Below are 393 nucleotides of genomic sequence, written 5' to 3' on the forward strand. Positions count from 1 at the left end.
CCTCTTGTCTCTGTATGTTGCCCTCTGGCACCACCTCAACACTTCTATGACCTAATCGTGTTGCAAGTGCCGTTAAAACTCTTACTTAAAACTAAACCAGTTCTCCAGAAGAGAAGGGGGTAAGTGTGATTTCGTCACGCTGTTGTGTCCTGTCGTGTCCTGTCCTATTCTGGGAGCCAGTAAGAAGGAAGATTTGGGGCAATGTGCTTGCTGATTGTAATATAGAGTGAACGATAATGCACCTAATTTATGAACACTTATGCAACCTGATCTGACTTCCAGTTCTCGAAGAAATACGGCCATTGTCTGTTTGTTTGTTGTGTCAGTACGCATCCTTATTTAAGTTCTCAGGGGCTAGAACCCTCACCTCCTCCCCCCCTCCCCACCTCCTTG

Source organism: Aplysia californica, unplaced genomic scaffold (assembly GCF_000002075.1).
Source record: "Aplysia californica isolate F4 #8 unplaced genomic scaffold, AplCal3.0 scaffold00817, whole genome shotgun sequence".
Lineage (NCBI taxonomy): Eukaryota > Metazoa > Mollusca > Gastropoda > Aplysiida > Aplysiidae > Aplysia > Aplysia californica.